The sequence below is a fragment of the Urocitellus parryii genome, chromosome 1 (genome assembly GCF_045843805.1).
Source record: "Urocitellus parryii isolate mUroPar1 chromosome 1, mUroPar1.hap1, whole genome shotgun sequence".
NCBI classification, from domain to species: Eukaryota; Metazoa; Chordata; class Mammalia; order Rodentia; family Sciuridae; genus Urocitellus; species Urocitellus parryii.
In genome coordinates this window covers 142,884,687-142,912,416 of record NC_135531.1, presented here as the reverse complement: position 1 = coordinate 142,912,416, position 27,730 = coordinate 142,884,687, and positions in this window count along the sequence as shown.

Genomic DNA, 27,730 nt, shown 5'->3' with positions numbered 1-27,730 from the left:
GAGGTCAGGATCACAGAGATGGAGTGATGGAGGTTATCCGGAGCTGTGGGAGTGATTGCCAACAGGTGCAGAGTTTCTTTGCAGGGTGATGAAAAGATTCCACAGTTACAGAAGCCATACAACTTTGTGAATATACTAAAACACCCTGAATTGTACTTCCTAAATGGTGAACTTTATGGTAAATAAGTTATATCTCAAAAAGTACAAGCATAAAGGGGGAGAAATCTGCCAGATAATGTCTTAGCTTACAGACACGGAGCATTTTCTGAAGTCCCTTCCCCCCACCATTAAAAATGGCAAAGCTAGGATTCAATCAGGCCATTCTCTATGAGGCCCTGACCAATTCCCACCACCCCATACTCTTGCACTCACATGAGCTAAATAAAGGTCTACTGGAAAAGAGAAACCGAAGCATCTTTCAATAGCTCTGCCCTTCTGACTAAAAAGCTGCTTGCTGAATCATATTATCAGTTGATGGTGATTAAAGAAAAAAGTTATTCATATTCTTTGTTCAATTAAATGCATCTGTTGAGACTATATTAATAAATCCTGCCAAAGACAGAACAGACTACACACAGATAATTTAGAGGAGAGACTAGAAGAAGCAGGAACAGCAGAGAGAATATTAACACCCCTCTTGCCTCGACAAAACATTGCCAACATTGCTTTTGCCAAAGAGATTACGAAAGGAGTTAATAAAATCATATTAAACTTGACGGAAAATTGGTTTGACAAATAATTCTTCAGCTGGAGGCTGTGTATTAAGGCAAGGATTAAAGAGAAACGGCAGCAAATGTTTCTGGAATGCCAGCCATGATGTAACAGAACAGATCCACATGGCTTCACAAGCAGCTTCTGCCACTTTCTCAACAAAGCAACCTGAGCCAAGCTATTTTGTTTCTTCAATCACCTTTTCTCCTCTTGTGTAAAATGCAAATAACAGACAATGTTTGTATAGGATTATCATGGCACCCAAGGCTGCAAGTAGCTACACTGATGGGTAGCTATGGTTTTTGATAAAAAGAAGGGCTAGGAATTCGAGACCCCACATTTAGGTTAAGGTCAAATGATGGTACCCACTTTGGGGGAGAAAGGAAAGATTCCTAATGTCAAACAAAATCTTCTGAAAACAGATAGGTCACCCCCCGAATCCTCTTCTTGATAAGGATCTTTTCTATTTGTGGTTTTAAAGATTCACAAAGATGCATCTTTGATTACTTTGGGTGGAAAAATGTAATATATGGAAAAATGGGATTTATTTTCAAAATGGAAAACCAAGCTGACATAACACATCACCCCTCCTTCCCATCTAAAACCATCACAATTTTTTTTTCAAATTTCACTCTTACAAAGATTTCATGGTCAGCTTAAGAAACGGATTTAAATTGCCAAAGAAGAGATTTAAATAGTAACTTATATTAATTGTTTCAAAGATTATAAAAAGAAGGAAACTACCCAGCTCAATTTGTGAGACCAGGACTTTTTAAAAAAATACAAAAGTAGAAAAGGATACTATCCAAAAAGAGAATTATGATCAACCTAATTGATCAAGAATGGTATCAAAATCTCAAATCAAATAGCCACAAGTTAAATCTAATGCAATCTTCTATATAATATGTCACATCCAGGTAGGTTTTATGCCAGAAACACAGATTCTTTCAATATCACACAGTTAAAAAATCACGACACTAATAGAATAATCCTGGAAAACATATGGTTATCCCAATGCATGCAAAAATGATCCAATAGTCCTCCTAAGAAACAACTTTTACCAAACATTCCTAGTAACCCTTCCCATAATAAAACTTTATAACAAGAAATAGAAATTTTCTTATTATAATAAAGCCTAAAGCAAATGTGATGCTCACTGATTAAACTTTAGAAGAATTCCCATTAAATTCAGAAATGAAGTAAATATTCCCAATATATTTTCTCTATTTTACTGAACATTTTAGTCAATAAAGAAAGATGGGGGTATTGTATAAGGATTAGAATTTTTTTGTTAATTTGCTAATGAGTTGTATATATAGAAAAACCCCTAAAAAATAACTAACAGAATGTTTTGGATACTTTATCAGATTTGCAGGATACAAAAGAACTACAAAAATCTATAACTATTTATGCATTATTAAAGATCCCCACAAAACAGAGGAGAGACCAGGAGACTAGAGGAAGGGGATCAGGGGCTGAAAACCAGGAGGGAAAGGGAGGCAAAGTGGGGAGCAGGGGAGAAAAAAGAATTCTGCATTGTGAATATATGAATATATACCACAATGAATCCCATTATTATGTATAATTATAATGCACCATTTAAAAGAATGAACTTTACTAGTCAATTAATAAACATAAGGAGGAAACTATTATCATTTGTAATAGAAATAAAACCATGAGATTCTAGAAATAGATCTTTAAAATATGTTTAGAATATTATGGAAAAAAAATTGAGATAGAATTGAAGGTCACAAAACAAATCTGAGTAAGTGGAGAAGTAGTCAGTGTGAATGGGAAGATTCACTGACTTACACATGTAGATTTTCTCTGAATGAATCTGCAAAGTTCAAGATCATTATAATAAAATCCAAACAGAATTCCTACAAACAAATAACAATGAGGAATATAGCATTCGTGTGCAGATAACAAATACAAGAATATAGAGAGTCTAAAAACAGACTAAAACACTTGACAGCTTATGATACAAGACCCACAACAACATCAATCTTAATGGAAAGCAATACTTTAATAAATGGTGTTTCACTTGTAAAAATTAAAATAATTTCATATCTTATACAACAATTCCAGATGATTCAGAGATCTGCTGTTAAGGGAAGAGAAATGGATCTATTTGCAGAAATAGAGAAGGAATGTCTTTTGATATTAGCAATGGAAAACCCACTCAATTTGAAAAAAAAAAATTTATTGTTTTTGACTGTGTGACTCAGGCAGTTTGCTGCTTCATAGGCAATGAGAAAAGCAAGACCCAGGTTCACCTAAGGTAGCACCATCATGGGGGGACCTTGTCCATTACCTTTGCCATGTACATAAGGTAAGCATAAGACTACTCCAGTTTTCTTCCTGAAAGTGTTAAAACATGAGTATCTAGTAACTGCCTCATTTCTAGAGGATAGCTAGAATTTAAGTTGATTGTTTCAAAAAAGAGGGGAAGGAAAGAAAATGTTTAATAAGAAGTGGAATAAAGCAATCCATTCAATTTATTAATATTCCAGGTTTTGCTTTCCCTCCAGGTCTTCCAAATGAAAGACTGCAAAATGGCCTAACTTTAAGCTGCCAATGTAGCCAGGAGACTCCTGGGAAGCAAAAATGCAGGTCCACATTCTAGCGATCTCTCTGACATGGTTTCTATTTTCCACAGATGACAATAGAAAACAGGAAAGAAGGTCAAGAAAATTTCTAGCTTTCTAGTATTCTACAAATAAGGTAAAAAAATGAATCTGTTCTTTGTTCTAAATTTAAAAGGCACAATCTTGTCCATAATAATACAGCAACATCTTCATCAATAACATATGAAGTAATAATAATTATATTGTTTATTAAATTCTACACACTGCACAAAGAACTTACATACACTGCTTCATTTACTGCGCATAACAAAACCTGAGGAATTTTTTTTCTCAGTTTTCCAGATGAATACACTGAGGCACAACATGGTTTTCAAATTCTGGTGACCAGTCAGTGCAAGTGTAGAGAGAGATTTGAACATAGACTAACAAAATCTCCAAAGTCTAGCATCCTCAATTCCCTGTTATACTCATATCACTTCTTAGTGGAAAACAGTACTCTTAAACCACTGGTTGTAAAAAGTATGCATTCATTTACTTAACAGAAAAGAAAAAAAACATCACTGGTAGAGATTTTAAATTAGTCCATTACCAGCTATGCAGGTCGGAACAAATGAATTAACCTCTCTGAATAATTTCATAGGTAATATGATTATTCCATCTTGTTTTCCTGATAAATACCAAGTGATACATACTTTTAATAGTATTATATGACAAAATATAAAGATGCATCTAAAAAATTATTATTTTCCCTACATGAGCAGCAATGTGAAGAAGTGTTCAATAAGCCTGTCTACAATACAGGCTACACACTATGTGTCTGAGTAAAAAGTACCTAAATTGTTTAATAATCTCACCCCCCCAAAAAACTTTGTTTTAAAGAGAGAAAGTGATATAGGCATGGTACTCATATATTCTGGAAAATCTTCCTAAGCAATCCCAAGTAATACTCATTTTCTCCATATCTGGTAGGTATCAGAATTCTTCTGAATGTGGGACATATAATGTTAAAAGGAACACTTTTGAAGTCAGACTGATTCATTCCTTTAGCTATAAAGTAAGGATATTAACACTTATCTTGCCAGGATATTCAAAGAATTCCAGATGTCTGCATTCAGTAAAAGGAGACTTAGTTATTTAAAACAACCTTCAGATGGCCAAATAACTAAAACCTCTGCAAAAAATATAAAAGACATGATCTGAAGGACATATTTGAAAGAGCTAACAGTAGCATGAGGAATTATCTCTGTAAGAGCCAAGATTCAGGAAAAGATTGAAATCCTGAAATTTAAGCCCAGCCCTTGCACTTGCCCACAGGACATTTTTCTACCTTGAAGAGACAGTTGAAAGGATGAGCAGCACTTTTAATAATTCTTTAGAGAGACAAAAATGTAATCCACGATCTCCCAAGGATAGAGCACCAAATAAATAACAAAGAGATACATCCTAGGAGTAAGGGGAAATCAGAAATAAACAAGCACACCCACGGACTAGAGTCTACATTCAAGATGGCGAGGTGGCCCAGAAACTCTCATCCAAGACCCAGGTTCAGGAGATCCCAGCCTACTGATGCCTAATGATACCTGACAAAGCAATTAAAATCCTTTAAGGAGTCAGATAATATCACCTTAGTCTCATATTTCTACAAACACATTTTCATATGTCATGTCCAACATGTAAAAGAGTAGACCAAAGAGTCAAAGATATAAACCAACCTGAATAGTTGAGGAAACAGGTTTGTAGGTACTCCAGTCCATGAGATTATGAGACACAGTCTATAAACAATCACGATCACAATGTTTATGGTGAAAAAAAATGTAAACTTCAAGATTTTGCCAAGGAATGCTAAATTATTTTAGAAAAGAAGGTTATCACCAATATGACTCCCAACAACAACAACAAAAAATCAATCAATGAAATTAAGATGTCAGTTGTTCACTTTAATGGCAAATAAGGAGAATTTTAAAAATCATCTTACAGAGAAAATTGGTTAACTAATAGATCCAGAAGACACTATTTAGAATGATGCACAGAGAAATAAAAGTACTGAAATGCAGAAGAGAGCATAAGACATAGAAAGGTCTAACATGTCATATTTATTGAAGTCCCAGAAGAAGCAAAGGGAAAAGATGAAACAGAAATAATATTCAAGCACATTATCACTCAGGTTTTCTAAAACTGAAGAAAGGATCAATCTACATATTTAAGAACTTAATGAGCTCGTAGTCAACTTGGATGCGGACAGCTGGGAAAAAAAAATGAAGAATAAATCATTTATCCCTCACAATTATAACATCTAACTCAGAGTAACTGTAAGTTCATGGCTTTTCTCAAACCTATCTGGGAGCAGAAGTCACAGATCAACAAGGACTCTGAAATCTAAGGAGAGAGAGATGCTTTCAGGGAAAGACAAGCTCTACACATTTGCTTACCTGAGACAAACACAGCCAGATACCAAGAAGAATTTAGCCAGAATTGCTCACGAATTGGGAAAGAAACAGGAAAAGGTAGAAAGAAAAAGTATTTATTAAATAACAGAAATCTGTGAAATAAACATTCAGTAAGGAAGATCAGTAATTCAATATTATTTCATAAAGAGTAAAAAAAATGGTAAGATTCTAATGAGGGACTATGGCTATGGCTCAGTGGTAGAGTGCTTGCCTAGTATGTATGAGGCACTGGGTTCAATTCTCCACACCATAAATAAATAAATAAATAAATAAATAGTTCATTGATAACTAAACAATATTTTTTAAAAAGATTCTAATGAGATCATTAGAGGAGGAAGAAAAGAATAATATCAGGGATGAAAGGGAACATATTCTTACAGATCTGACAGCTATTAAAAGGGCTACAAGATAATATTATGAGCAATTTAAAGACAATAAATTTGAATATTATGTTGCAGTGGGTTTTTTCCCCTTTCTAGTTTTTTCCTAAGGTTTCTCCCCCAAGAGTGGCTATAAGCTCTAGCCCTACCCTGACAAGGCTTCAGGGGATGTGATTTCATGGGGATACTTCTTTACCCTGGTGGATGACTTGTGACCAGGTAGCCCTCTTGGGAAACTTGTTTGCACTAGTGATGCCCTTCTGGCTCTTGTCTGAGTTGTGTCCGGTTTATTCTACCAAGATGTGCACTGTCTCTAGTAGAGTCATTCCTGAAACTGCGAGTATCAATAGAATGCCCACTGTCAGTCAGGTGAGAGACAGAAGAGGTAACTCAACAGCACACCTGAAATCAGTGTATTACTTACAGGTCCCAGAGAGACTAGGGAACAAATGGGAAAGGGGGGGGGGGTGGCATCAAGGATAAGCATGTTCAACCAGGATGTTATGAGGCAGAGAGTTCTAATTGGGGTTCACATCCAGAAAACATGAGCTCTATCTGAGAATGACAGATGTGGTCACCACTGCCATATCTGTGACTCATCCATGTGGAATATAAGGAACAGTGGAGCGAGTTCAATAGATTGAATCTAGTTGTCCCATATAGAGGTGGTCACCAGGAGGTGGCTGTATGTCAAACACATTCAAAAATTAGGAGGAAGCCAAGAACTGGAACCCAGGTCAAGGTTGACTGAGCCCAGATTCTGGTTTGAAAAAGTCTATCTTAAATTCAAAACAGATGCCAAGGCAACATAAAATTATAAGAATTTACTATAGATAAATTCCTAGGAAAGTATAAATTTAAAAAAAACTAAAAGAATTATAAATCTGAATAGTTCTATAACTATGAAATAAATTACACCCATAATTTGAAAGCCTATCCATGAAGTTGTTTACTAAACATTTAAGGAAATATGATACTAATCTTTTGCCAACTCTTGATTAAAAATCTTGCTACAATGTTATTACCAGAAAGGGAAATTGAAGCATATCTTAAAAATGTTTCTAAACTTGACACATTCAGAAATATATAAAAGGGATAAAAATTATAACAAAAGTGAGATCTATTCTAGTAATACTATTTTGATTTAATTTTGTTAAGTATATAGTTTTAGTTTTTATAAATATACTATGCTTTTTGTTTTTTTTTTCTTTTTTTGCTTATCATTTTTTTTTTATTGTTGGTTGTTCAAAACATTACATAGTTCTTAATACATCATGTTTCACAATTTGATTCAAGTGGGTTATGAACTCCCAATTATACCCCATATACAGATTGCTGAATCACATCAGTTACCCTTCCATTGATTGACAAATTGCCTTTCTAGTGTCTGATGTATTCTGCTGTCTGTCCTATTCTCTACTATCCCCCCTCCCCTCCCCTCCCCTCCCCTCCCCTTTTCTCTCTCTACCCCTTCTACTGTAAATCATTTCTTCGATTTGTATTATCTTGTCTTACCCCTCCTTTCCTCTTATATGTCCTTATGTATAACCCTGAGGATCGCCTTCCATTTCCATGCGATTTCCCTTCTCTCTCCCTTTCCCTCCCACCTCTCATCCCTGTTTAATGTACATCTTCTTCTCAAGCTCTTCGTCCCTACCCTGTCCTTGTTTACTCCCCTTATATCAAAGGGGTCATTTGGTATTTGTTTTTTAAAGATTGACTAGCTTCACTTAGCATAATCTGCTCTAATGCCATCCATTTCCCTCCAAATTCTATGATTTTGTCATTTTTTAATGCAGAGTAATACTCCATTGTGTATAAATGCCACATTTTTTTTATCCATTCATCTATTGAAGGGCATCTAGGCTGATTCCACAATCTTGCTATCGTGAATTGTGCTGCTATGAACATCGATGTAGCAGTGTCCCTGTAGCATGCTCTTATTAGGTCTTTAGGGAATAGACCAAGAAGGGGAATAGCTGGGTCAAATGGTGGTTCCATTCCCAGCTTTCCAAGAAATCTCCATACTGCTTTCCAAATTGGCTGCACCAATTTGCAGTCCCACCAGCAATGAACAAGAGTGCCCTTTTCCCCGCATCCTCTCCAGCACTTATTGTTGTTTGACTTCCTAATGGCTGCCAATCTTACTGGAGTGATATGGTATCTTAGGGTAGTTTTGATTTGCATTTCTCTGACTGCTAGAGATGGTGAGCATTTTTTCATGTACTTATTGATTGATTGCATGTCCTCCTCTGAGAAGTGTCTGTTCAGGTCCTTGGCCCATTTATTGATTGGGTTATTTGTAATCTTATTGTCTAATTTTTTGAGTTCTTTGTATATTCTGGTTATTAGGGCTCTATCTGAAGTGTGTGGAGTAAAGATTTGTTCCCAGGATGTAGGCTCCTGTTTATCTCTCTTATTGTTTCTTTTGCTGTGAAAAAACATTTTAGTTTGAGTAAGTCCCATTTGTTGATTCTAGTTGTTAACTCTTGCGCTATGGGTGTCCTATTGAGGAATTTGGGGCCCAATCCCACAGTATGTAGATCATAACCAACTTTTTTTTTTCTATCAGATGCCATGTCTCTGATTTAATATCAAGCTCCTTGATCCATTTTGAGTTAACTTTTGTGCATGGCGAGAGATAGGGATTCAGATTCATTTTGATGCAAATGGATTTCCAGTTTTCCCAGCACCATTTGTTGAAGATGCTATCCTTCCTCCATTGCATGCTTTTAGCCCCTTTATCAAATATAAGATAGTTGTAGTTTTGTGGATTGGTTACTGTGTCCTCTATTCTGTACCATTGGTCCACCCGCCTGTTTTGGTACCAGTACCATGCTGTTTTTGTAACTATTGCTCTGTAGTATAGTTTGAAGTCTGGAATCGCTATACCACCTGATTCACACTTCCTGCTTAGCATTGTTTTTGCTATTCTGGGTCTTTTATTATTCCATATGAATTTCATGATTCTTTTATCTATTTCTACAAGAAATGCTGTTGGGATTTTGATTGGCATTGCATTGAACTTATAGAGAACTTTTGGTAATATCGCCATTTTGATGATGTTGGTTCTGCCTATCCATGAGCAGGGTATATTTTTCCATCTTCTAAGGTCTTCTTCTATATCTCTCTTTAGTGTTCTGTAATTTTCATTGTATAAATCTTTCACCTCTTTTGTTAGGTTGATTCCCAAGTATTTTATTTTTTTTTTGAGGATATTGTGAATGGAGTGGTTGTCCTCATTTCCATTTCAGAAGATTTGTCACTGATATACAGGAATGCCTTTGATTTATGCATGTTGATTTTATATCCGGCCACTTTGCTGAATTCATTTATTAGCTCTAATAGCTTCTTTGTAGACCCTTTTGGGTCTGCTAGGTATAGAATCATATCATCTGCAAATAGTGATAATTTAAGTTCTTCTTTTCCTATTTTTATGCCTTTAATTTCTTTCGTCTGTCTAATTGCTCTGGCCAGTGTTTCGAGGACTATGTTGAACAGAAGTGGTGAGAGAGGGCATCCCTGTCTTGTACCAGATCTTAGAGGGAATGCCTTCAATTTTTCTCCATTCAGAATGATGCTGGCCTGTGGCTTATCATAGATTGCTTTTACAATGTTGAGGTATGATCCTGTTATCCCTAATTTTTCTAGAGTTTTGAACATAAAGGGATGCTGTACTTTGTCGAATGCTTTTTCTGCATCTATTGAGATGATCATATGGTTTTTATCTTTAAGTCTATTGATGTGGTGAATAACATTTATTGATTTCCGTATATTGAACCAGCCTTGCATCCCAGGGATGAATCCTATTTGATCATGGTGTATAATTTTTTTGATATGTATTTGAATCCGATTCGCCAGAATTTTATTGAGGATTTTTGCATCAAGGTTCATTAGAGATATTGGTCTGTAGTTTTCTTTCTTTGAAGTGTCTTTGTCTGGTTTCGGAATCAGGGTGATGTTGGCCTCGTAGAATGAATTTGGAAGTTCTCCCTCTTTTTCTATTTCCTGAAATAGCTTGAAAAGTATTGGTGTTAGTTCCTCTTTAAAGGTTTTGTAAAACTCTGCTGTATACCCATCCGGTCCTGGGCTTTTCTTAGTTGGTAGTCTTTTGATGGTTTCTTCTATTTCCTCTATTGTTATTGGTCTGTTTAGGTTGTCAATATCCTCCTGACTCAATCTGGGCAGATCATAAGACTTAAGGAATTTATCGATGCCTTCACTATCTTCTATTTTATTGGAGTATAAGGATTCAAAATAATTTCTGATTATCTTCTGTATTTCTGAAGTGTCTGTTGTGATATTGCCTTTTTCATCCAGTATGCTAGTAATTTGGGTTCTCTCTCTTCTTCTCTTCGTTAGCATGGCTAAGGGTCTGTCAATTTTATTTATTTTTTCAAAGAACCAGCTTTTAGTTTTGTCAATTTTTTCAATTGTTTCTTTTGTTTCAATTTCATTAATTTCAGCTCTGATTTTAATTATTTCTTGCCTTCTACTTCTTTTGCTGTTGTTTTGCTCTTCTTTTTCTAGGATTTTGAGATGAAGTATGAGATCATTTATTTGTTGGTTTTTTCTTTTTTTGAGGAATGAACTCCAAGCAATGAATTTTCCTCTTAGAACTGCTTTCAATGTGTCCCATAGATTCCGATATGTTGTGTCTGTGTTTTCATTTAACTCCAGGAAGTTTTTAATTTCCTCCTTAATGTCTTCTAAAACCCATTGATCACTCAGCAACCTATTGTTCATTCTCCAAGTGATGCTTGATTTTTCCTTCCTTCCTTTATCATTGATTTTCAGTTTCATTCCATTATGATCAGATAAGATGCATGGTATTATCTCTACCCCTTTATATTGTCTAAGAGTTGCCCTGTGACATAATATATGGTCTATTTTTGAGAAGGTTCCATGTGCTGCTGAGAAAAAAGTGTAACTACTTGATGTTGGGTGGTATAGTCTATATATGTCAATTAAGTCTAGATTGTTAATTGTGTTATTGAGTTCTATAGTTTCCTTATTTAACTTTTGTTTGGAAGATCTGTCCAGTGGTGAGAGAGGTGTGTTGAAGTCTCCCATGATTATTGTATGGTGGTCTATTAGACTCTTGAACTTGAGAAGAGTTTGCTTGATGAACACAGCTGCACCATTATTTGGGGCATATATATTTATGATTGTTATGTCTTGTTTGTGTATGGTTCCCTTGAGCAGTATGAAGTGTCCTTCTTTGTCCCTTTTGATTAACTTTGGCTTGAAATCTATTTTATTAGATATGAGTATGGACACTCCTGCTTGTTTCCGCAGTCCATATGAGTGGTATGATTTTTCCCAGCCTTTCACCTTCAGTCTATGAATATCTTTTCCTATCAGATGTGTCTCCTGTAGACAGCATATTGTTGGGTCTTGTTTTGTGATCCATTCTACTAGCCTGTGTCTCTTAATTGGTGAGTTTAAGCCATTAACATTTAGGGTTATTATTGAGATATGGTTTGTTCTTCTATCCATATTTGTTTATTGATGTTACTAACCCTGATTTGTTATCCTCTTTGACTACTTTCCCCCCTTTACTGTCCTATCTCCCATTGTTGGTTTTCAATGTTATTTTCCATTTCCTCTTCCTGTAATGTTTTGCCAAGGATTTTTTGAAGAGATGGTTTTCTAGCTGCGAATTCTTTTAACTTTTGTTTATCGTGGAAGGTTTTAATTTCATCTTCTAATCTGAAGCTTAATTTTGCCAGATACACGATTCTTGGTTGGAACCCATTTTCTTTCAGTGTTTGAAATATGTTATTCCAGGATCTTCTAGCTTTCAGAGTCTGTGTTGAGAGATCACCTGTTATCCTGATTGGTTTACCCCTAAATGTAATCTGCTTTCTTTCTCTTGCAGCTTTTAAAATTCTCTCCTTATTCTGTATGTTGGACATTTTCATTATAATGTGTCTAGGTGTGGATCTCTTATGATTTTGCACATTCGGCGTCCTGTAGGCTTCTAGGATTTGGGAATCTGTCTCATTCTTCAAGTCTGGGAGGTTTTCTCGTATTATTTCACTGAATAGACTTTTTATTCCTTTGGTTTGGAGCTCTGTGCCTTCCTGTGTCCCAATGACTCTTAAATTTGGTCTTTTGATATTATCCCATAATTCTTGGATGTTCTGCTCATTGTTTCTTAGCAGTCTTGCTGAGCTGTCTATGTTCTTTTCAGTTGAAATACTTTGTCTTCATTGTCTGATGTTCTCTCTTCTAAGTGGTCTACTCTGCTGGTAGTATTCTCAATTGAGTTTTTAAGTTGGTTTATTGTTTCCTGCATTTCTAGAATTTCTATTTGTTTGTTTTTTATTACCTCTATCTCCCTGTGAAATTGATCTTTTACTTCCTGGATTTGTTTGTCAATGTGATCTTTCATTGTCTGATTTTGCTGTCTCATGTCTTCCTTGAGACTCCAGATCATCTGAAGCATATAAATCCTGATCTCTTTATCTGACATTCCATCTGTTGCAGCTATTACCTCTTCTAGAGTTGAGTTGACCTGCATTGCTTGTGGTCCTTTCTTTCCTTGTCTTTTCATACTGCTCGCGTTTCTTTCTGCTTGGTGCAACTGTTGTGTTTTTGAAATTTACCCCCTATTTATTTATGTTGCTCTTGTATAGTTGGGAAGTCTCCCTTGCAGGGCGGGTATTGGCTGTGCTCCTCCTCTAATTATGGTTGTCTGTCTACCCCGCTGATCGGTCGCAGGTCTGCCCCCGCTGCGGGCACGGGTGGTGGCTTTGCTCTGCCCCCACTCCAATTGTGGTAACGTAACTACCACGCCCTGGGGTCGTTGGTCCTGATCTGGATGTGGGTGGCGGCTCTGCTGGGCCCCCACTCCAATTGGTGTGATGAGTCTACTGCGCTGGCAGACCTCTAGGCCGTTGGGTCGCAGTTCTGCACAGCCCCCACTCCCAATGGGGGTACCTGACTACCTCTCCAACGGGTCGCTGAGCCCCCTCTGGACCCGGGCGGCAACCCTGCTCCACCCCCACTCCAACCAGTGTGACGCGACTGCCTCGGTGTTACGTGTCCACCACGCTGGCAAGCTACCTGGCCTGTCTTGCCAGTTGGCGGCAGGTCTGCCTGCCCTGCTTGCTCGGATGTCAGCTCTGCACAGCCTCTACTCCAAATGAGGTTACTTGGCTACCGAGCCTCGAAATCGTTGGTCCTATTCTAGGCGTGGGCGGCTGCTCTCTTCAGCCCCAGCTGCGTTTGGGGTGTCATGGTACCACGCCGGCGGGTCACTTGGCCTGCTCTGGGAGCAGGTGAAAGCTCCACTCTGCCCCTACAGCACCCCGCCGGACCCTGATTGAGAAGCAGTCACCGCCGGTTCCCTAGCCTTGGGCCAAAGCAGCTTAGGTAGCCGGAACCCCGCCTCTCCGATCCCGATACACTCTCCGCTGTGAGCTGGCTCCAGGGAGCGACCCCCACAGGTTCCCCAGCCCCAGGCCAAAACTGTTCCGGGAGTCAGAACCCAGTCGCCCCAAGCTCAGCGCACGCTCCACTTGGAGCTGGTCTCCACCGGCAGTCTCCGCAGTTTCCTCAGACCTGGGCCAGGTTAGCCCCGGGAACCAGAATCCAGCTGCTCAGTGCCCGGCGCATGCCTTGCCCAGCATGCACCTCTAGGAGTATTTTCCACAAGAACCCCCGCCCCGAGCCTGAGCAAGAAATCTGTCTGCTAGACGCAGGCAAATACCAGCCTGATATCACCTGTTCCGTAGTTGAATGGGCTGAGATCAGTAGAACACGGGGATGATTACATCATCTCTCCGAAATGGCGGCTGCTGTCCTCCACTGTGGTCCGACCGGTGTCTGGAACCAAACTGGGCCGCTTCTCTCCTCTGTTTCAAAGCCGGAACTCAGCACTAAGGGCTCCGATGTACCACTGGCAGGAGCCCCCCGGATCCGTATCGCTGTTCCCCCGCTCTGGCACCCTGCCGCTCCCCGGCATGCGCCACAGACTCCAGCCTCCAGGCGATTGCCTGTCAGGCTATGCGACCCTCCGTGCAGGGAAATGGAGCTCTCAGAGCCGAACTTCTCATGATGGAAATCTGTCCACTAGATTCTGGAGCACCTCAATTTCACTGGAACTTCCCAAAGATATCCTTCAGCCGTTTTGCATAGTCTTTCTCCCACTTAGTGACGCGGCGCCCTGGGGTGATGTACTCCCTTCGCTGCCATCTTCCTATTCTCCTTGAGTTCATACTATGCTTTTTGTAAAATGCTAACATTGCAGAAAACTGGTGAAGCCATATGGGAACACTCTTTACTAATTTTTCAACTCTCCTGTAAAAAAAAAAAAGCATTCTAAAGTACAGAAATTTTAAAAAATAAGTATAATTTATCACATTGGCAGATGAAGAAATAATAGTTATAAAAAATTATTCAATAAAATTCTAAATGCAACTATGATTTTAAAAATAGGAATGTAAAAATAGAAATGTAACTTTTTCAATTTTTTTTTAGTTGAAGATGGACACAATACCTTTGTTTATTTATTTTTTAATGAGTCTGACGATCAAACCCAATGTCTCACACATGTGAAGCAAGCGCTCTACCACTGAGCCAAAACCCCAGCCCCCAAATGTCATTTTATTGAATAAAAATTATCTTCATAAAAATCTTAGAGCAACTTAAAAGTAAAATATTGAAACTTTCTCACTGAAACTGCAAGTATAAAAAGAATGCCCACTGTCATCCTTCCAATCCACATTTGACAAGTGATCCTAGGCTGTACACTGAGGCAAAGAAGAGATAAAAATCATTCAGAGATGGAAAGTGAGTAAACAAAACCATTATTATTCATGAATTCTATAATTACATATAAAATTATCTGCACATAAATTATAACAGTGAACTAGTGAGTTTGTAGAAGACTGGATATAAAACATCCATTTCTTTTCTATTAAAAATCCATTTCAGGAACAAAATAAATTTTTTTAAAAAATGAACACTGCGAAATAGGGCAGGGAATAAATCCCAGTGGTAGAGGTACATGTGCTGGGTTTGACCACTAGCAACCCCCCACCCCAACACACATGCACATAGAAAGCCTAAGAACCTAGAAATATATCTAACTAAATTGTATAAGACTTCTCTGCAAAAAAAAAAAAAATTGAAGACTTTATTTAGAGCAATTAAAGAAGTATAAACAATGCTCGTAGATATCACAATGTTATATAAGTAACATTAAGTAAGATCTTTTTATTAAACTCCTGTATAGACTCAAAGTAATTTTAATCAAAATTCCAAAAGGTTTATTTGTGGGATGGGATGAGCTGACAGTAGAACATGCACAGAAGGACAAACTGTCAACATGAGCCAACACTCTTGAAGAACAACACCGGGAGGGAACATGCTCCCTGGGTGTAAAACTTGGTACAGATCTATGATTTTCAATGAGTGTAGTAATGACTTAAACACAGGGAAATGGTGCAATGGGCTAGAATAACGAACTTCTTGTGAATCACATAAAAATCCTCCCAGGGCCCCCTTTCTCCCAAGCCTGCTATGCCATAGCCATGTTGACCTTGACCAGCATAACCACATGTACAACCACACTGCATCTGACTTTTCCCCAGACTGCACACCTCTTTCCTCCTGACTAGGACTTTTCTGCAGCCAAGGTATAGAGTGCCTCCTTTCAGCACTCACACCTGTTAAGCTGGAGGTGTAGGGAAGTTAATCTCATGCAATCAGCCATGGCCAGGCACAGACCCAAAGGAAGAATGTTTCTCCCTGTGTTCCCAGGCAGAGTTCTCAGCTACATTTTATGAGACTCCCTAACAGAACAGAGCACCAGTGAACTACAGCAGTGACCAGTCTCATAGAACATTCTTTTGTTGGCTTTCTCTGTTTTCTTACTTCACTGGCCTGTTGCACTTTTACTTCTGGGTTCTGTGTTGACGATAAACAACTTTTAGGGAAACATTTGCCTCAGGGCTCTGCTTTCAGGAAAACCCAGATTAAAACAGTGGTACTGTGAATGATGGCTTTTGCAATACATGGTGTGGGACAATTAGATACCCATAGAGAAATAATGAAACCAACTTATACCTCATTTCAAAAAAATCAATTGTAGATAGATTATAGATATAAATGTAAGAGGCAAAACAATAAAACCTTGAGATAATAATGTGGGGGAAATATCATCCTGACCTCAGGGTAGAAGACTTTTAAAGAGAGCACATTTCTACCATAAAATAAAATTTGATGAATTTGTCTACACCAAAATTATGAACATATGTTTATCAAAAGACATCATTAAGAGAATGAAATTGCAAGGCACAAAGTCAGAGAAGATATTTGCAACACATACAATCAATAAAAGGCTTGCATCCAGAATACAAAAATAAGTCCAATTAATTCATAAGAAAAAGTCAAAAAATCTAGTAGAAAAGTCAGGAAAAGAATTGAGCAGTCACTTCAAAGGACATACCTGAATGGCTACAAGACATAGGAAAATGAGTTCATTAGCCATCAGGAGAATTCAAAATACGCACACGCGCGTGCGCGCGCGCGCGCGCACACACACACACACACACACACACACATACTTCTATGCACACCTAAATAAAAGGCCAAATGTTTTAAAGTCACAATTTCAACTACTGGCAAGGATGTACAACCAGAATTCTCAAATTCTCTCTAATCCTATTTGTAGGAGTATAAATTGATACAACTGCTTTGGGAAATTGGACAACATCTACTTAAAATTGCACATACATATAACCTATGACCTAGTAATTCCACCTGTAGAAATGTGCCCTTCAGAATCATATATTCATGTGAACCAAAGAAAATGTGTGAGATTATTCTCAGTGGCATTAGAAGTAAAACAAATGTTTATTAGTAGATTAAATAAACCAATCACTGTGTGTTCACACAATAGAAAATTGCAATAAAAACAAAAATACCACAGCTATACACAATAAAAAAGTGACTGTCACAAATACAATGCCGTACAGAAGTCAGATGTAACACAATAAAAAAGTGACTGTCACAAATACAATGCCGTACAGAAGTCAGATGTAACAGTCTGTGTGGCACCAGGTACTTAATATCCCAGAATAGCCACAACTAAACCATCACATTTACAGACATGCCCTTTGATATAAAAAATACAAAAAAAGCAAGAAAATGATTATCATAAAGTCAGAATGATGGTACTTCAAGAGAGGTTCATTTGGGGGCTTTCAGGGGCTGGCAATTGTTTCTTGATCTGAATTATAGTCACACAGAAATTCACTTTATAATAATCTAATAAACTGTATTTTTTTCAGTGTGTTTTTCAAACTCTGAAAGCTACCACATCCTTTTCATAAGACTTGCCCTTGACCACTCCTCCTGGAGTCCAGCTCTCTTCTGTCTCACTCCAGGATGTCGGCTGTGAGGAGGAAGAAGAAGCTCTAAGAAATGTGACAGCATGGGAGGCTTGGGTGTTGGCACTGTCCCCTTGATCCTAAGAGCTAGTTGTGTTGAGATTTTCATCCTTTTTAATACTGTGTCATCTACAGTCACTGGATCCTTGACAAAGGATCAGCCTTTTGAACAAATGGCTTTGGGAAAACTGATTATCCATATGTAGAAGAATGAAACTAGACCCTTATCTCTCATCCTGCACAAAAGTTAACTTGAGATGGCTCAATAATCTCAGAATTAGACCAGAAACTATGCAACTCCTAGAAGAAAATGAAGGGCCAACACTCCAGCATATCGGCACAGCCAATGACTTTCTCAATAGGACCCCTAAAAGTTCAGGAAATGATACCAAGGGTTAATAAATGGAGCCTGAGACAGAAGGGTCGCAAGTTCAAAGGCACTAAGCAACTCAGTGAGACCTTGTCTCTAAATAAAATACAAAAGAAGGCTGGGATGTGGCTCAGGGGTTGAGTGCCCAAGTTCAATCCCTGGTACTCATCGCCCCCCTCCCAAAAAAAGAGTTAATAAATGGGATGGAATCAAATTAAAAGGCTTTTGCCTATCAAAGGAAAAAAAATTAGCAATGTCAAGAGAAAATTTTTGCCTGAAACTCTTCTGAGGATTAATATCTAAAATACTGAAAGAACTCAATAAACTTTAACTAAACAGCCAATACCCCAATTAATAAATGGGTAAATGTACAGTTTTTAAAAGAAAAAATACAAATGGCCAACAAATATATGAAAAAAATGATCAACATCATTAGCAATTAGGGAAATTCAAATCAAAAACCACACTGTGATTTCATCTCACACTAGTTAGAATGGTAGCCATCAAGAATACAAACAGTAATAAATGAAGGAGAGGATATGGAGAAAAGGAACACTAGTATACTGTTGGTGAAATGGTAAGTTAGTACAACCACTATGGAAATCAGTACGTAGGCCCCTCAGGAGACTAGGTATGGAATCACCATATGACCTAGCTTTACCATTCCGGTACTTATCCTAAAGAATCAAGGTCACTATATTATAAAGATCCATGCATACTCATGTTTTCAGCAGCAGAGTTCACAACAGCCAAACTATGGAACCAGCCTAGGTGTTCATCAATGGAAGAGTAGATAAAGAAAATGCGGTATATATACACAATGGAGTTTTATTCAGCCATAAAGAAAAAATGGAATTGTCATTTGGAGGAAAATTGATAGAACTAGAGACCATCATATTAAGTGAACGAAGCCAAACTCATAAGGTCAAAGATCATGATTTCTCCCATAGGCAGAAGCAAGACAGGAACAAGATAAAGTTGAAAGGATCTCATGAAAATCAAAGGGAGAGCAGGAAAAGAAAGGGATCAGAGAATAAGAGGCAGGGTGGAAGGTGGGGAAGGAGGAGGAAAATGCTAGGAATGGTATTGGCCAACTATATTGCTATATTGTAAACATATGTGAATATGTAACAACAAATCCCATTGTTATGTACAAACACATTATACCAATAAAAAATGTGGAAAAATAGTGTGTGTGTGTGTGTGTGTGTTTACCGAGAACACACTTGCTGAGTCTATTTGACTCAGTCCATTTGACAAAGAACTGTAAACTTTTTCTACAAGCAAAAATATCTGTGTGGATACTTGGTTAAGGTCAAGTTACATGATCAATCATGGTATTTACCATTTTTAGGGATACTTGCTAGGATTTAGATATTAGTTGTCCCCCAAAAGCTCATGTGTGAGACAATGCAAGAAAGTTCAGAGGAGAAATGGTTGTTATGAAAACGTTAACCAAATATTAATCTCCTGATAGGGATTAACTTGGTGGTAACTATAGGCAGGTAGGGTATGACTGGAGGAGGTGGACCAAGGGGGGCATGCCTTTAGGCTATGTGTTTTGTCCTTGGGGAAGATCTCTCTGGCTCCCTCCCTTTCTTGCTCACACTGGTTCTGCCCCCCGCCCTGGTTTCCTGGCACCGTGTTCCCAGCTACTTTCCTCTGCCACACTCTTCCACCTATGATGTTCTTCTGCCTTACCTTGGGCCCTGAGGAATGCAGTCTATGGAGTGAGATCTTTAAAACCACGAGAAACGAAATAAACTATTCCTCCTCTATTTTTTATTTTGTCATGTCTCTTGGACATAGCAATGAAAAAAAGCTGACTCTAACAACACTTCTTGTTGCAATAATAATCACTCTCTTCTATGGTTTGGAATAGTGTCTCCAAAGGCCCATGTGGTAAGGGCTTGGTCCTCAGCCTGTGGCAGCACTACTGGAAGGTGGTGAGACCTTAAGAGGGAGTGCCCTTGGAGGGGGTTATGTGTGACCTTCCTCTTCTTCTCTTTGCCTCCTGGCTGCCATGAGGTAAGAGGCATCCTTTGCCATGAGCTTCTGCTATTACAGGGCAGAGAGAGGCCTGCTGTGAAACTGAGGCAGTGCAGACACCTCCTTTTCAAACCCTGATTCTTACAATCATGCAAGAAAGGTTCCAGACATGTCACCATCAGAGTAATAGGCATGAGTTTATTAGAAGGGATAAGAAAGGGGAAAAAGAGACACTCTCAAGGGAGAGAGTGGGTCCTCTCATGCACCTCCTGCCCTCCAGTTTTACTGTGGAATCCTAGGGAAGTTTCCAGAGAGTCCCACCCAGGTCCACCTCTTGACTTTTGACTGACAGCAGGATGACTTCAGACTTTTAAGTCCCCACTGCCATGACAACTGTAGGTTACTTTGGCCCATGCTAAATGGTTCTAATTTGAACCTGTCCTTACAGACCTTATGATTAGGGGGAATTATACTTATCTTCCTGAATTCTGGGATCTGGTCTATATAAGCATCACAAAATTTCCCCACTTCAGGGTAACTTGTGTTGCCCTTATTGCCCTTATTAGATATTAGTTGTGGCATTTGGGGTCTGTATTTCTCCTACAGAAAACAGGTTGTTTGCTAAAGAATGCTACACATCCCGTCTACTTAAGTCAGGCAGATGTGCAGGTGAATCATTGTTTAAAAAAGAAAGCATGTGGAGGTCAGCACAGTGGGCCCAGTTTATAGAATTATTCCCTTGACCTGATGTTCCCACCGCTCGTGTCTGTCTGTCTCTCATCACTGCCTTATCACAGGCCTAAAAGCAATGGACTAAACTGACCATGGACTGAAACCTTCAAAATTTTGAGACAAATATTTTTTTTTCTTCTTTTTCAGATGATGATCTCAATTTTTTTTTTTTTTTACAGTAATGGAAAACTGACTAATACCTCCAAAGCTGTTGTGCTACTTTTTGAGAGACTTCTAGGAAACTGCTGTACCTCACCTCTGAATAAATTAGCCATCACAAATGCACTTTCCAGCCCCAGAATAATATGATTTGCCCTGACCCCATTAGATTGCATCAATGTAACTACAGGGATGCTAATTGCAATACTCCGTTATTTGCACACTGAATCAAGGGGCAATGTCCTGCCTTAAGAGTTTAATGGCTCTAAAGCCTTGAGAGGCAGACATTGTTATCCCTCCCTGGCTTTTCAGCAGCTGGTGGCCTCTGTAGGAAACTGCAAATGCAAAATCAGAGTAGGTGAACCTTGGATGTGTTTGCATTTGCACCTGCTAATTAAACCAAAGGAAAAAAAACCTCATCTTCCCTGCTGAGAACCTTCTAACCTGGGGGCTCAACCTAGACACCAGCAAAGAGTGCAATGTACACCTCAGACAGAGCAGCCCAGCCCAACAGAAATACAATGTGAGTGCTGCTGAGGAAAACATGTAATATTTTTTACTTTTCTAGTATCCGAGGGGGGGAAAAACAGGCAAATTTAATTTTAATGGTAGGTTATATTTACCCAATGTATTTAAAATATTATAACTTCAATATGTAATCAATTAATCAATATAATTGGTGAGATACTTTATATTTCTCTTTTTATATTAAATTTTTGATATCTAATGTATATTTTAAACTTACAGCATATCTCAAACTCATTTCATTTTAATAATAGTAGTAGTAGTAATAATAATAATATTAATAATAATAATAATGATGGTTATTGATTTACTGGAGCTCACCATGGTTTAGGTATTATGCTAAGCACTTTATACAGTGCTTATACACTTTGTAGCTTTATACTTCATTTGCACTTAAAGAAGCTATCCTATGAGAAATGCCAAGTTCTAGATCTGCAACATTCAATACAGCAGCCTTTAGTCTCTTGTGGCTACCGAGCTGCTGAAATATGGCTAAGTCCAAGTGAAGACAAGCTGTAAGTATAAAATATATAGTTTTACATGGCTCTGCTATGTTCAGGCTTTGTAGTCCTGAAAATTTCCTAAACCTCTCTAAGCATTAGTTGTCTTATCTATAAAAGGAAGACAACAACAGAGTCTACTGCCTGGGACTTGGGGTATTAGACAAGATAATACCTACAAGATAATGCATCATTCCTGAATTCTTTGAGTGCCTTGATCAAGAAACATTAGCCCTATCTTTATTCTAAGTGATCTACAGTGTTCAAAGCATTTCCTATGCACTCATTTCAGAGGAGTCCTCTGAAGACGTCAAACATTATTATCTCTTCTTGATATACAAGGAAAATGAGGACCCATGACTTGTCCAGGGTTAATGGGCCAGCATGTAGCAAAACTGAACTCCAAGTCTTCAAAGGTATATTCATTGTTCCTGACACAAACTTGCATTTGCTATGACAAGACATGTGTCTGCCTGTTTCTTTTTTGTGTTGTTTTTTGCTACTTCCACCTACTACAGAGGGAATCTTCCCACTAGGGGAAAAATGGGGGAAGGAAGTTGAAAAGGCTTACCAACCTGAGCAATAGATACTAATGAAACATCAAGATGATAACAAGCCCTTATCACCAAGAAGGCATGATTTCCTCTGCTCCCTTAACTGACCTCAACAGAACAGTTCTCTGCAGCATTTATCCCCAGAACAAACACTTAGAAGCTATCACTTCAATTTGTGCAGCCCACCACCAGGTGGATTAAGGAATCTGGACGATTTCCATCCATGAGGTTCTGTTGCCTAAAGTAACTTGATATGTTATGTGGCATATTCTGGAATTTAATTTTCAAGTAGAGTCCTAGGCTTTCCTCTGTGACACTGTCCAAACACACAGCCTTGGTGTCTTCTGTAAAATAAGGACAGATCTGCCTTTGAACAGATCCAAGAAAACCTTCAAGGCAAACTTAAGTCCAAAAATTATGCTGGAAAAGATTCACGCAGATACAAGGCAGCTATACTAAGTGATGAGTGCTGTTCATAAAGATGAAAGAAAAGTCATCGTCAATGCAACGTTTTCTCCTGTTTCTCTTCTCTAGGGAGATGTAGATAATTAAATAAAAGAACACAGGCTACCAATCACAACAATATTTCCAGAGGAGACACACCTATAAAAGTCTAAAAAACACAGATTCTATACCACATAATTTATTTTAATATAATCCTTCCTTGAAAAATATTATATACATGTCACCTATTTCAGAACAAAAATGTAAGCTCTGCTTGGGCATATGGGTTTGGAACATACATGGTTGAGTGGGGGGAAAAAGTTGATTCTAAAATAATTTGTCTCGTGTTGTTTCTGAAAAACCATGCTACATCTTAGATTTATATTTTTCCAATATATCTGTGTTGTCTGTCTGTCCATCTATCCGACATTATAACAGAATATTAACAGTGTCCCCAGAACAAGCACTTAAATATACATCCCCCAATGAGAGAGGATAGTTGATGGATTTCTTAAACATGTTACTATAGACTGAATGTATCCCCCACCTCTAAATTCACAGGACGAAGCTCTAACCCCCAGTGTGATAGTACCAGGATGCAGAACTTGTGGAGGTAATGATGGCATGAAGGTAGAGTCCTCCTGAATGGGTTAGTGACCCTTTATTTAAGTGATGGAAAGACCAGAATGTATACTTAAGCACACTTGTTCAGGCTGGTGGACTCTCTCTCCTCCGTCCCTCCTCCCCCATCCTCCCTCTCCCATGTTAGGACACAGTGAGAAAACACCCATCTGCAAACCAGGAAGCAGGCCCTCCCCAGACACCAAATCTGCCAGCACCTTGAAGTTGGACTTCCCAGGCTTCAGAACGATGAGATTTAAATTTCATATTAAGACACTCAGTCTTTCATATTCTGTTACAGCAGCCCAAACTTACTTGTTACTTGTATGTTTTCTAAAATTATTGAAAAATAACAACTCTGAACCTTTCTGTAGGCTTCCTAACTTGGAGGAAGTCAGCTCCCACAGAGAGAGAAGGGAATATGCTAAACACTCCATCAACCCCTCCCACCCCACCCCAGGCATCACATCTGAGACAAAAATATCTTTGCAGATCTCCATCTTAAACAAGTCTCAGGAGACACAAATGGGCTAGTTGGGGACTATTAAGCTATGAACTCCAGTGGCCAGACCAGCACTGTTCCCACGACCTAGGAATCAGATGTGGATTTTTCAAGTGAGTCTAATCAGATGCGAACATTACTCAGTCATTGAAATGAGGATAGTGTGTCTGTTTCACAGAGCTCCATGAGCATGAGACAAGTGAGATGCCTACAGCACACAATTACCAGCAGAGGAAGCTGTCTGCAGCCAGGCTAGGACCCTGTCCTCCCAGCCCCTGTAGGAAGGGAAGGGGAGATGTTCACTCCAAATCCCCTCTTCCTTTTAAGTGTGCTACTTACTGAAGTAGAGAACTTGCAGTTTTCACACTCTCTCTGACATCAACAGAGAGTTGGAAAGTGACCAAAGCCTTCTGACCTTGGACTTGACAAAGGAACAGGATGCCTTTGAACCTTTTCCTTTCACCAGCAGGAACTTCCTGAGTGTAGCTGCTAAGCCTACTGATCCCAGGGACTGTAAACAAGAAAGAGAGGAATTCTTCGGAAGGACTACTGGTCTTCTTTGTGGTGAAGGTCAATAACTGGAAGGCTGCATCTGTTCTGTTTGCAGAAAGAAAATTAACATTTAGATCATATAGTTCAGGAAGGAGCACTAAAAATAGGACAATGTAAATCCACTGAGGAGAAAGTCGCTGTCTTAGAAGATGATGCTGTATAATACTAATAGTAAAGCCAAGCTCTCTCAGACCAACTTAGCCAAATTCACCTGCATTGGAAGTAGCTATGCTGGCAGTTGAAGAGAATTTGATTCCATTGGCTTTCTTCATCTTATAGTCATGAAATCATCGGGTATGAAATAAAGGTCAGAGTCATCTAGTCATTTTTCTCATCTCTAAGGTAACACCAGATTAAGGAACTATGTCTTATTTGTAAATTTCTCCATTAAAATATAATTAGATTTGCCAGATCGGGGCCATAAAAATACTGGAATTTGAATTTCAGATAAACAATAAGTAATGTTTTAGTATCAGCATCTAGAACATACACTTGAAAAAATGTTGCTTTTCTGAAATTGAGATTTAGTGGAGGATACCATATTCTATTGGGCCACTCTAAATATGATGTAAGCACATCTTACATAGGATCTCACCAGAAGAAAAGAACTTCTTGGAATGGTGAAAGGTGTAAAGCAAGGCAAAGGGATGACATTTTGCAGTTTTAAAACTGTGAGACACTTGTGAAGCATGTTTTATTTGAATAATAACTTCCTTTGATGTCAGTCCTCCCAAAATGATACTCAAAGAAATTATGCTCTTTGCTCAATGTCACACAGCTAGTAAGTTAAAAAAAAATCTGACATTTAAATCTGGATAATTGAATGCTGCTACTGCTGCTCTTTTTATACTACTGTTGATAATGGTCAGCACAACTGTAATTTATTGTTTATTATATTACCTGTCTGGTACTATGGTTGGACTTTATATATCATTTCTTCCTTTATATGAGGATAAACTTATGAATAAAACATTTTCATTGAATATCATACAGAATATTCCTTCCTCCAAAATTCACTCCTATTTCTAATATGATAATGAGTAACTAAATTGAGTAAGAATACATTTTTAAATAATAGAAAATTCTACAAATCCCTGGGGAGTTATTTGGAGAGCCAATGTCCACAAGTATTGCCCACAGATTCCCTGGGCCACCAAGGTGTCATCCTCTATTAAACCTTAATGCCAGTACATTGCTAAGGGAAAAGACTCAAACAAACAGCAAACAGATGAGCAAATGAGAGAAGTCTAAAAAATATGAGTTTCATATTCTGGAGATTCTGAAAAAGACTAGAATATATCTTTTTCAACCCTAGTAAATAATCTAAAGTTATCACAGAGATTTGTAAGGGAAGAAATAGATAAATCAGTAAGTGTTACAAAACAATCCTTAGTCTTCTAAGCCATTGCTTGAAAAAAATATTGTTAAGCCAGGCACAGTGGCACACACCCGTGGTTCCAGTATATCAGGAGGCTGAGGCAGGAGGATTGTGAGTTCAAAGCCAGCCTCAGCAACTTAGCAAGGCCCTAAGTAACTTAGGAGACCCTGTCTCTAAATAAAATATAAAAAAGGGCTGGGGATATGGCTAGGTTGTTAAGGGCCCCTGGGTTCAATCCCCAGTACCAAAAAAGAAAAAGATTGTTAAAGTAAGGGGAAAATGGAGGAGAAACTAATGGTCTCTGTTTCTTTGAGGAGTATTATGATTCTTGAACATAAAACTTATTTCACTGTGCAGCCACACATCCATGAAGAGTGGCCCTAGAGAGAGTCCACCTGCTGCGACTGCCATGTGAAGTTCTGTTATTAAGAGACTCCCAGGGCTGGGGCTGGGGCTCAGTGGCAAAGCACTTGCCTAGCATGTGTGAGACACCGGGTTCGATTCTCAGCACCACATAAAAAAATAAACAAATAAAATAAAGGTATGCTGTCCATCTACAACTACAATAAATAAAAATAATTTTTCAAAAAGAGACTTCAGAGCTTGTTGAGTTGTAAGTACTAGGCGATGGCTAGGCTAAGGGTGTTCTCATCAAAATCTACCAATAACTTAGTCACAAAATGTTTAATGGCCACTTGACTCCTATGGTGAAAAACTAAGTCCAACAGAGAAGGGATGGCAGAAAACAGAAGTAGAAAGGAATGGGAAAATGGAGAAGCAAGCAAGCAAGCAAAAGAGGATCATGGGAAACAAGTTCAATAGGGGTCAGGAGGCTGAATTTCAGCCCAAAACCTACACCTATGGGGACAGAATTAGATGAGGTCCTTTCCGAATTGGGCTTCCATTCAGTTTCTTCATCTGTGAAATAAAGGCTTTAGACTACATTTCCCAAAATAATGTATCCTGTGGCTTGTTATGTGATATGCAAAAGAAAAAAAACTGCACTTCTGTGGCTAATTAAGTTTGGGAAATGCTGGATTAAAGCAAAGCAAAATGGGTTGTCTTATTTTATGATTTTCAGTGCCTTTGAAGTTTTAATATGCTTTCTTTTCTTATCTATAATAGGGGATGATAGTACCTATTCCTTAAAACTCTTGCAAGGATTGAACAAATCAATTCTATGAGCTCTATAAGTGTTAGCTCCTTTTATCAAGATCATCATCATCATCATCGTAATTATAAATGTGGAAATGGAAGGGTAAAGAATATAGCATCCTTCAAAATTAGGGGATTATAAAACTGCCCTATTTATTCATTTGTTTATAGTGGATTTCCTTGAGGGATAATATTCTTCACTATACCATCTGAGAAACTCTATCTAGCATGATCCTGCAGCCCTGCCATCTCTCTCATATGACTCCATGGTAAACTAAACTTCTAAATATAGGCTGATATACCCTGAGCAAGCATGCTAAGGCCCACAGTAAGTACTAAATGAGTATTTGTTGAGTGAACAAGTGAATGATTATTTCAGGTTGAGAACCCACAAGTTCTACTTGGTTCCCAGACTAAGATCACACCCTGTCTCCTAACTAGAGGTATTTTTCACACCCTGTGATTTTGATATTCTAACAGGGCAATATGATTTCAGTATATCTGCAAGTGCTCAGTGTCCTCCCCTCCCAGCCTAATTCACCCATAATCACCCAAGCCATTAGCTCTTTCATTCATTCACTCATGTATTCATTCATTCATCAGATATCTACGAGAGACCCCATAGCTCCATGTATTGTTACAGCAATGAGGAGATTAAATGATGAATCATTCACAAGCAAGGCTTCACAGTAATTACAGTCTCCTTGACAAAAAAAAATAT